Source organism: Propithecus coquereli, unplaced genomic scaffold, assembly GCF_000956105.1.
Source record: "Propithecus coquereli isolate 6110/MARCELLA unplaced genomic scaffold, Pcoq_1.0 Scaffold19, whole genome shotgun sequence".
Classification (NCBI taxonomy): Eukaryota; Metazoa; Chordata; class Mammalia; order Primates; family Indriidae; genus Propithecus; species Propithecus coquereli.
In genome coordinates, this window is record NW_012143856.1 from 4,467,179 (window position 1) to 4,477,820 (window position 10,642).

Below are 10,642 nucleotides of genomic sequence, written 5' to 3' on the forward strand. Positions count from 1 at the left end.
GTGCTGCTATAAACATTCTAGTGCAGATGTCTTTTTTATAGAATATCTTTTTTTCCTTTGGGTAGATACCCCATAATGGGATTGCTGGATCAAATGGTAGTTCTACTTTTAGCTCTTTGAGGTATCTCCATATTGCTTTCCACAGAGGTTGCACTAGTTTGCAGTCCCACCAGCAGTGTATGAGTGTGCCTATCTCTCCGCATCCACTCCAACATTTATTGTTTTGGGACTTTTTGATGAAAGCCATTCTCACTGGAGTTAAGTAATATCTCATTGTGATTTTGATTTGCATTTCCCAGATGACTAGAGATGTTGAGCATTTTTTTCATATAGTTGTTGGCCATTAGTCTGTTTTCTTCTGAAAAGTTTCTTTTCATGTCCTTTGCCCACTTCTTAATGGGGTTGTTTTATTTTTTCCTGCTGATTTTCCTTAGTTCTATATGGATTCTAGTTATCAGCCCTTTATCAGATGTGTAGCATGTGAATATTTTCTTCCATTCTGTAGGTTGTCTGTTTGCTCTCATGATAGTTTCCTTGGCTGTGCAGAAGCTTTTTAATTTGGTGAGGTCCCATTCATTTATTTTTGTTGTTGCTGTGATTGCCTTTGGGGTATTCTTCAAGAATTCTTTCCCTAGGCCAATGTCTTATTTGATCTGTTAAGGCTAAATAAAGATTGGATAGTTAATGATTGTCTGTCTTGATGACAATGTAAGAATAATGAAAATACCCCAAGTCCAATAAAAGAAGAATTTCTAGGCAAGAGTATTTTTACCCCAGCACTCTGGAGATTACCATTTATTGATCTCAGATTAGCCACAAGTCTGTTCGGTATATTTGGCTTATTGCTGCATTCAATTAATTTTCAACTTTAGGATTGTTTATCTTGTAGTGTCTTTTCATATTACAGCTAATAATATTCTTCCGATTGAATCCGATCTAAATTGAGAGTCTAAAAATGGAGTTTCTCCTCGAACGCTTTCGATAACAAACAACTCACTGCCTATTGAAGTGGATCACCCCATCTTCTAACAAAGATCAAATTTTTGGAAAACTTTTTCTAATATTGAACTAAAACCTTTACTCCCATGTTCTTATTTCTTCCCTTTGGTGCATGAAACAATTCCCATCCTTCTTCCACCTGCCATCCCCTCCTGAGTTTTCTCTTCTGCAGGCTGCACATCCCTAGTTCCCTGACTGTTGCCTGTTTAAGACACGGTTCCCATGTGTTCATCCTTGTCTCTGTCTTCTTAATGTACTCTGTGTTCTTCTCCAAAGTTTGTCTTTCATCTCAAAGCTCTTCTTGAATTAAACTTCTCAATTTAACCACACAAATCATGATATCCTGTCACTCCCTCTAAAGTACCTTACCTTTGGCTTTGGTAATAATATTTGAATATATTTCTTTTATTTTATAGCATGATTGATGCCTTAGTTAGGCTCCCTTTTCGGGTTTCAAGAAGCACAGACAAACTGAAACTCAGGACATAGGAATTTGCAGCAAGGGTACATGGGGCCATAAGGGAAACTTAGACCACCAAGGCCACAGCAGCAGCTCCGGGGCACCACAGGAACTCTGGTAGGAGTCCCCTCAGAAGTAGACATCTGTGTCCCCTTTCTGTGTTGCCTGGTCACCATGCAGGTGCAGAGAGTTTGTGACTTCTGCTGCTCCAGCCTTCTGAGGGCTCAATATTCTCCTTCTTTCCTACTCCTGGCTCCTATTGCTTCAGGGCTTCTACTTGCTGCTCCCTCTCTGTACATTTTCAGGTTTAGATAAAGACATTCAGATCGGAAAATATGTAGACTACTCTCTCCTCCCTACCCCACATTTCAATATAAATGCCATATGAAGTTTTAAGATAAAGTTCTAGTTAAGCAAGATGACTGAACTCTAGAGATCTGCTATACACCACTGTACCTATAGTCAACAATAATGTATTATGCACTTAAAAATTAGTTAAGGAGGTAGATTTCATGTTATGTTCTTACCACAATAGAATAAAATTTAAAAACACATGTGTAGCTGAAATTAAACAGATTTTTCTTTTTTTTTTTTGGAGACAGAATCTCACTCTGTTGCCCATGGAGTCAGCCTAGCTCACAACAACCTCAAACTCCTGGGCTTAAACAATTGTCCTTCTTCAGCCTCCCAAGTAGCTGGGACTTACAGGCGTGTGCCACCACACCTGGCTAATTCTTTCTATTTTTAGTTGTCCAGTTAATTTCTTTCTATTTTAAATAGAGATGGGGTTTCACTCTTGCTCAGGCTGGCCTCGAACTCCTGACCTCTAGTGATCCTCCTGCCTCGGCCTTCCAGAGTGTTAGGATTACAGGCGTGAGCCACCATGCCTGGCGTAAACAGATATTAAGAATTAAAAAAGATAAATATAAATTAGTCTAGAAAAATTTCTAATATTTTCTGCTGTGAGGATTAATGTTTTGCAAAATGAAATAAATATCAATAGTTACTTACAAAATAATTTTAGGGGTACTCTGGTAATTAGATGTGAACTTTGCCTATTTATTTGGTGAACAGAGTGTTTTTATTCCCTCTAACAACTACTAATTCTTTTCCTCCTCCTCCTCTTCCCACTCCTCCTCCTCTAGAGAAATTTTTGATGGCTACAAGAGCCATTTAACTCCTCCTCCTCCTCCTCTTCCTCCTCCTCCTAATGCTGGGCTCTCTAATTGTCTAAGCAGTGAAATCTGACCAGCTCAACTACGTCCCGACTGTGCCTTGTTGGTAGGGTCTCTGAACCAGGCCACTTCATGGGCTGCTCTTCAATCAGGCAAGTCTCCCCGCTCCACCCAGCTGTAGGGTTTTATGGCACCAAATAGCTAACTGGTGAGTGCAGCTGGAAGCCCAGCGAGGGTGGTGAGCCTGGCAGATAGCTTGCATGGCTGTTCAGTACATATATCTATATAAACCACTGAAGGACTTGCTCACTGTCACATGCCACATCATGATGAATTGTTTCCTTTGGAATGTGATACAGTCAGTGAAGTCCAGATTAACACTGGCCATCAGGATTTTCAGTGGGCATTGGTCTTCACAGACCATGGCTCCTGTGAGCCATGTGGCCCTGATCAGACTTCTGTGGGGTCTGCAAAGGAGTGGGAGAAGCCACCTGGCTCTCCCCTTACAGAAGACCTGCGCCCTCCTCATGGCTAAACTGTGAGAGTGTAGGGGAGGGTACCAGTTGGGCACCTTTGGAGACTGCTGGGATTTCTATGACTTTATATTCATTAAGGATTTCAATGATACTGGTTTAGCTGCATCCATCTATTTTTGCTCCATTCTTGCTATTGTTTTTCCAAGAAGATAAGATTTGTATGTAGAAGTAGCCCATGGAGTCTCCGAATGAAAACAGACACTGAAACACAGGCGGACCCTCGAGAGCCATCTAAGGAACTCTAATCCACTTTGCTCTCTCATGCTTATCTGGAGAGCCTCTTTGGTGGCTGCATTTGAGCTGTCCTGCCTGCTTCTGCTTGGCCCTGGAGCCTCCCTTCTTGCTGCATTATTGCCTGTGACAGCTGATGTTTGTGGCAGGACAGCCTGTCGAGTCACCCAATTGCAGAGAGCCTATTTCCAGAGATTCAGAAGAGGCTGGCGGAGTGGGGAGGAAACGAGGGTTGTTTTTATTTTCATGCCCAGGAGTAATTGCATGGAAAGGCGCTTCTCTGGGCATTTCCCCCTCCACTAGCAGATGTCATTGTTTGTGGGGAAGAAGTACAGCCTCTCCTCCCCTCCCCACTTCCCTTTTCCTGGTGAAATCCAAGGCAATAAAATTAAATCAAGCATTACTCCTTTTTACATCACAAATGCTCTTGAGTTAAATTATGAATTCTAATGGCTCTTAAAGAGAGGAGGGATCCAAATGCTGCTGGACGCAGGGGGAGCCGGGAGGGGAGCCAGCAGAGCACTGCTGCCTCGGACTGAGATAGCACCTCTGGGATTGAGGGTCCGTTCTCTCTTCTGCGCAGCAGGAAACCAGCCACATACATCTCCAACTCAAGGTTTTCCTCACCTTCCTGAAACTGATTTTTATGTTTGGTTGGATTCCCTGCCCAGGGTTGGCTCAGAGATCTCATTAAGCCTTTTGGACAGCTGGACCTCCATTGATGAGACACATTGTGGGCCCCTGGTTGTTAAGCCCTGTTATTCAGGTCAGTGGCTTGTGTCCTGCAACACCTTTGGACTTGGAGATAGACATCTGATCTGGGGCTTGGTGAAGACTAGGGAAGCTACTAGCCTATAAGTGCCTTTGAGGAGCCAGGGAGAGATGAGAAGATGCAGAGGGGAGAGAATCTGCCAGAAATTAAATGAGGACAGTTTGCTCCTTAGACTAGCCAAGGCTCTTTGGAGCAGAGGAGGGGGTTCAGTTCTGTTGCCCACTCCCAGAGGGTCTGAACTAAATTTAGAATCTCTCTCTCTCTCAGTCTTGTAGTGATTCAGAATGTCTCCCTTTGCCTCAACATGTGTTGGACATCTGTCCATTCACTTATTTACACTCCCTCCCACCCAACAAACATAGATCTACCACGTGCCCATGCTGTGCCACATGCTGGATGAAACAGCTGAACAAAACACAGTCTCTATTTTCTAGGGTGGGGCTCCCCCATTTGGCAGATCACCAGAATCCTCTTGGGAACTTTTAGAAATTTAGTGTCCCAGGTTCCACTCCAGACCTATTGCATTGGAAGATCCAGGTGTGAAATCTGGGAATCTCTATGTTTTAAAAGCTCCTTGAGTGATTTTGATGTTTATGAGGGCTTGAGAACCACTTAGGGGAGGTGGTCACAGTCAAAGGTGACAGAAAAGCTAGTAGACAAATTACAAGTGCTATTTGAACCCCGGAACAAAGTCACCTGGAAGCTCCCCCACCTCTGGTGAGTGGGAAACATTTACCAAAGGAGGTGGTATGTAAATAGGGTCTTGAAGGATGAGTACTTTTCTAAGCAAGATATTGGTACAAGGAGATTCTAGCTACTGGAAGCAGCACTCACAAAAGCATCAAGGTATTCGTAGGACAGTAGGAAGTTTAGCCTTGAGGGAAGATGGAGTACCCCGGGATGCACAAGCAATGGGTCTGGTATTGGGGCACACAAAAGGGAGAACATGTTTCAGGGGAAAGTTAATGGCTTGAGTTTGGACTTCTAGAAATGCTCCAGCCTGGCTCCCACTGGTAGCCCTGGGAAGCACCAGCCTCTAAAACTCTAGAGGGTACCTGGAAACCTTCTTCGGACATAGCCTTTAGAAGACATCTCATGTCCAGACAGAGTGCTTTGAGGCTGACGTTCTAGTGGGTGCAAATTTTGGGGTGAGATGCATTTTAAAAATGACACCCTCTGCTCCCTTGGCTGGCCAAGGCCATGAGTCTGGCAAGGCTGCTCACTGGTGCCTCTGCCCAGATATGCTTCAGAGGAAGAGCTGGTGCTGGGGCACAGGATCCACTCACTCATTTATTTATTTGGCAAACACTTACTTAGCACCTGCTGTGTGCCTGGCATTGTGCTTGGCTTTATGGGGAAAAATTCTCTCCTTAACCTAAGTCTCATCGGGCTCTTCTGAATTGTCTTCTCTCCTAGGCCCTGACTTTGGGATTTCATGTTCATCTCTGCATCGTCAGTTTAACAAGAATCCCCCACCCTTGATATCTGATCACCCTAGATTGGATTCTTCTTCCTCTGTCATCCCCTGGGTGATGATGTCTTTCACTCTGGCATGCCTTCAGCAAGAATCCTGTTAGATTAACTCTCTTACTTCTGATGTTTCCTCTCAGTAATTTTTTATCCACTGACCACCTCCCCTCATCTCTGTCTGTAAATTCCCAGTTTTTCTTTGCTGCATTCAGAGTTGAGCCCAATCTCCCTTGCCTACTGTAAAACCCCATTACAGTAGTCCCCACACTTATCACAACGGTCCTGAATAAAGTCTGCCTTGCCATCTTTAACAAGTGTCATGAATAATTTTTCTTTAACAGTGGATACGAAGGTGAGTAGGACAACCCCCTGGGTTTGTGTCTACTTCTGCCATAGATGCTATATTTAAAGATCTGTGTCCCTTCCTGTATTTTTCTTTCTCTCTGAGCAAAACAGGGTAACTATACTGCCACTTCTTACCAAAAAATGGACTCTGAGTTGAATAAACTCAAATGAGCAAAGAAAATCAGAAGAATCCATATTTACTTACTCTATTCTTCAGCAAAGCATTTTAATGTTGTATTTAGGGTATAATCATTCCCCAGGAGAGCGCCACATAAGAATTGGTTGAACAAAGTCCCAAGATCTGAATTATCTTTTTGGATAACAAAAGCTTTTGATAAATAATGATAACAATAATAATGATAATAAAAATGTGCTGGGAAATGCCTTGTGTTAAAAAGGGAAAAAACTCTCAGACATTTTTTAGCTCTGTCTGGTCTCTGTACAAAAACCCGTCAGCTTCATGCTGTTTTTAGTCAATTTCTCAGTGGGGAGGAGAGAGAGGCTGCTGGCTTGGGAGAAACAAGTTCAAAGTAGGTAACACAATTGCTGAAAACATTCCCTTGAAAAGGGAGCTCTGGGGTTGTAGCTAAATATATGAAAATAAAAAGCAAATAGAAGTATAGGTGCATGTATGGGGGTTGAGGGGTGATCATACTGGGAAGTACAGACCCCAGGGAGGGTGTGAGGCTGCCTTTTCGAAGAATAGCAAGGAAATTTATGCCACCAAATTGACTGTAAGTTTGCAGAGTGCAAACTTTCTTATTTTTCTAGGCTTAGAAGAGAGATTTGCCTAGGGTCAGCGTTCACACAGGGTGGCTTGGGGTAAGGGCAGGACCTATGGAGCAAGGAGGCCTATATCCTGGTCCCAGCTCTGTCACTACTCAATACCCATGGCAGGTCTTAGTGAATATTTGTTGGACAAATAGTTTGCATGCATGTTATTAATTTTAATACTAATAGATGCTCTAAGGCATTGATGGCTGGCTGTATGACCATTCTCTCAGAGTTCATGTTATTACCATAAAACCCAGGAGGAACTTAATTGAATTGTTCTTCATTTTCGTGTCTGGGTATATTGACAGAAGGAGAGGGGGCTATTTAAGTTGGTAAGAACCAACACTTGACCCTCATTGCCATTAGGTATGTTTTGGACTTTGTCAAAGGAACTTCGCAGAAGGAAGGACATGGGAGGAACTGGCTACCAGACACTGCTTACTGGGGCAGAGGCAACTCTTTGAGTTTGACAAAGGACCACATTAAAATCTGAGAGTGTGGCACAGGGGGTGAGTGGCAAAAGGAGATGCAAGGGGGCCTGCAAGAGGTCAAGATGCTCGTGAGGGAGTTGTTTTCTCTGACACTGTGCAGCAGGAAGGGAGGGAGGCAGGAGATGTTAAAACTGTTGATAAATGAAAACAGGACTCTTGGCCACTGAACATCTAGAATGTCTCTGCTGCTGGGAGTCCCTTTCTGATCTATACTATAAGTAAATGAGTGGTGTTTTGTGCTGTCCCATCAACCAATGCAAGAGACTGTTTTAAAGGCTATTGAAATATATGTTTGAAATATTTATTCAATTTACAATGATGTCATTTACAATGATGTCAATAAAAAAAGAAATTCTAAAGGGAAAAATTAATCCGTGATCTTATTACACTAACAAACCAGTTGTTTTTATTTTCCATGTTCTTTTCCAGCCCTTTTCCATAGGAACGAGTCCGTCTCCTGACGGGGCCAGTTGGTGATTTGGATCATACGTGGCACAGCTGGCGCTGCAGTGTCACCACGTGGCTTCTTTTACTCTTTGCAGGAATGTCCTACATTGCCGGTGTCCTGCCCAGATGGCAAGTGTTTGTGACGGCCACTTGGCCCCCACTCTCCTGTCTTATGGGCTCCTGACAACCTGCTATCTCCTGCCTTTTCCAGGCCCTGCTCTTTTCTGACAAGGCTTATATCATTCACATATAAAACACATAAATCATAGAAACTTATAAAAATGTATAAAAGCTTATTTAAATTCATATACATGAATGCTTATCATTCACATGTAAAAATTAGTCTTTTCTAGGTAAGTGTGGTGTGGGGTGTAGCAGCTCCTTCTTCCTAGCATACACATGGGAAATTCTATCAAATCTTCCTATGCTTTGATTTATTCTAAGGCAATGTCTATTATATTTGCTCTACATGGCTCCAAAAATCAGTCTATAGCATTCTAAACTGAAAATATCTTGCTTTGTTTAACCATTTTCCTATTTCTGAATAGTAAAATAATGCTGAAATAAACATTTTATAATCTACTGTGCTTTTTTTGGATTACTTTTTCTTAATTAATTGACCTCAATTCTTAAGGTTAAATTCCATGAGTGGGATTATGAATGAAGGAATTCGAATTTATGTTGGCTTTTACCAAGATAATATGGTAATGTGGTCGCATCTGTAGCTTGCTGCTCTGGACCGTTGTGGCTCTCTTGAAATGTTTTAGTTTTGTAAAGGAGGGGGAGCTATTTCCCATGTTTACGAGCATGTGTGTCAGGATAGAGAGGTGACTGCCCTGTCATGGTCCTCTGTGGGTCTTCCAATGTGGGTGCTGTGAAAACAGAAGTGGGTGTGGGGAATATCGTGTGACAAAAAAATGTGATTTATTTTAGTACATTTGAGTCTTTATGTGTGATATTTACTATAGTCTCTATGGATTGGCTGGACCGCCCTTCTGCTTGTGTTATTGTTTTAAAGAAATTTAGAAAAATATTTTGCTTTTTCCTCCAGATATTATAGCACTGAAAGAAGTCCCTACTGTGGCATTTACTTGAAGATCATGTTAAATTAACCAGGCAAAGTCTGGGTAGAGACAGTGCCTTGTGTATTTCCTGAGTGGTCTCAGTGTGAGCTCACCTCAAATGATGCCAAGTGGTTCTGTGGCGCCCGGGAAGGTCCTGGTGGCAGTGGCACTGTTGAACTGGGAACAGCAGCCAATAGCCAAGGCTTCCAGGAAAGCCCAAGAGAAGGAGAAGTGTCGGTAAAGCTGGGAAGTCATTGACCAGGAAGCTAGCTACCTCTGTAATAGAGCCGCACCTAACCCTGGTGACAAAATGGCCATAGACTCATACGCTGGCTTTTGCTCTTCCTGAGGGGGCAGGTGGAGGGGAAGGTTGGTTATACAGGTCATCTGAAAAGCAAAGAGCAGTCTCAATTTGAAGGCACTCTACATGCAAAAGTTTCACCTACCCCCTCTTTCCCCCTACTTCCCTTACCCTCTGGCTTTTAGAAATAAACAAGCATGAAAGCTAAAGCCATGTAAAAACTAGTTAACAGTTTATATTTATGATGAATATTCAAATACATATAGACAAGTAAACAGATTCAAAATCGCAAGTTTCAAGGGCGAGAACTTTGAATTTAGGAACGTTCTCTTTACAAAGAAAGAAAAAAAAATGAGGCAAACAAATGAGACTTCATGAATTGTTAATTTGTTAATCAAAAAATCTCTCACTACATATTTACCAAATTAATGGCAAAGAAAGCCCCCTGTACTAGTTTTCCAGGGCTGCCATAACAACGTACCACAGACTAGGTGGCTTAAACAACAGACATTTATTTTCTCACAGTCCTGGAAGCTACAAGTCCAAGATTAAGGGGTCGGCAGGGTTGGTTCCTTCTGAGGCCTCTCTCCTTGGCTTGCAGATGGCCATCTTCTCCCTCCGTTTTCACATGGTCTTCCCTCCGTGCTTGTCTATGTCCTAATCTCCTCTTCTTACGGGGAGACCAGTCATATTGGATTAGGGCCCACCCTAATGACCTCATTTCAATTTAATTACCTCTTTAAAGACCCTCCCTCCAATTACAGTCACATTCTAGGACTTCAACGTATGAATTTTGGAGGGACACACTTCAGCCCACCCCCTTTCTTCATGAGATTTTTGGGAAACATTCTAAAATTATGCAGTTTTTCTGGGATTTAAAAGTGTATTAAAAGTTTTAAAGTTCCCACTTATATGCCAGAACTTGCTAGGTTCAACATGGTACTCAGAGAAGTTGGAATTCTTTTTAAAGGGAAGTTAAAAAGAATTGGGAGGGGGAAATTCTTTTTTTTTTTTTTTTTTTTTTGGAGACAGAGTCTCACTCTTTTCCCCTGGCTAGAGTGAGTGCCTTGGCGTCAGCCTAGCTCACAGCAACCTCAAACTCCTGGGCTCAAGCAATCCTCCTGCCTCAGCCTCCCAAGTAGCTGGGACTACAGGCATGTGCCACCATGCCCGGCTAGTTTTTTCTATATATTTTTAGTTGTCCGATTAATTTCTTTCTATTTTTAGTAGAGACGGGATCTCGCTCTTGCTCAGGCTGGATCGAACTTAGAAATGACTTTTAAAATGTGAAAATGAAAAGGAAAGTTTATAAACAATTTGCTAAAATGAATGTTGGGCATCAAGGAGGAGAGACTCAGGTGGGTTGGAATTTTAAAGGCAGGCTGTGTGTGGAAGGGGTGGATTTCGAGGAACATAGATAATGTACTTCCCCACCCCCTTTTTTCTTAAGCTCTGTCATTTCTATACCTATGTTTTACATCTTTTGCTGGCTTAGTCAGAATAAAACACTAGGATCTGGTGGTTCCTACCTGGCCACTGAAGTGGAAAGTAAATTGGGGTCTCCCTTCTCTTATTCT